Below are 1,044 nucleotides of genomic sequence, written 5' to 3' on the forward strand. Positions count from 1 at the left end.
TATGCATGCATATATATGCATACATACATACATATATATATATATATATATGTATATATATATATGTTTCGGAAAAGAGAGGAAGACAGAGCATAATCCTAATGAAAATTCAATCCTTAGAAAGAAATCAAATACTTAGCTAACAGTTTACAACCAAGCCCAAGCTGATAGAAGTCAGAATATAATATACACAAAGAAGCAAAACAAAAGAAACCACAACATAGGAAAATAATAATAATAATAACATAAAATAAAGATAATACATCAAACTGAAAGACTTAAAAATAGTACTTGATAAAATCAATAGCATAATTAGAGGAAAGAGGGATGTAGATGATAGGTGAGAGATAATAACATTAATTTGACTGTATTCCGAAATAGTTATCTCGAAAGCCTTCATATATATATATATATATATATGTATATATATACATGATTAGTAGCGAATATAAAAAGAAATTTGACGTCGATAAGTAAATATTTTGGTAGTCGATCTTTGAAAGTAACTGATTCATATCAATGTGTGTTCCATACGAGTGGGCGGAGATGGCGTTGGCGGCGGAGGATGTGAATATATAATTAGAAATATGGGAAGGTCATATAGAAGGGTTAGGAAACGCTTTCAGAAATCCACGATTGATGTGTCAAGAAAGAATTCTAATCAGAATTTCTGCAAGCGCCAGTATTAAGATTGATCACCGCAGCATCTGGTTATTTTCAGCTTTTAGAGTGACTTTATAACAAAATTTAGTTTAGTTAATTTGTTTATTTTGTTACTGTATTTTCTTTTTATTTTGTATAGTAAATTAGAAATTTACTATCGCACTGTTAACCGTACACTTGTGCATACAAAGCACATGGATTTGAATGTCTGTCTGTCTGTCTGCCTGTCTGCCTGTCTGTCTGTCTGTCTGTCTGTGTACCTATCCATACGCGCATATACACATATTTAAATAAATCTATGTGTACCTCCTATTCTCTCTCTTTTTCTCATATATGTATATATGTGTGTGCGTGTGCGAGAGAGAAAGAAAGTGTTTGTAA

Source organism: Octopus bimaculoides, chromosome 3, assembly GCF_001194135.2.
Source record: "Octopus bimaculoides isolate UCB-OBI-ISO-001 chromosome 3, ASM119413v2, whole genome shotgun sequence".
NCBI classification, from domain to species: domain Eukaryota; kingdom Metazoa; phylum Mollusca; class Cephalopoda; order Octopoda; family Octopodidae; genus Octopus; species Octopus bimaculoides.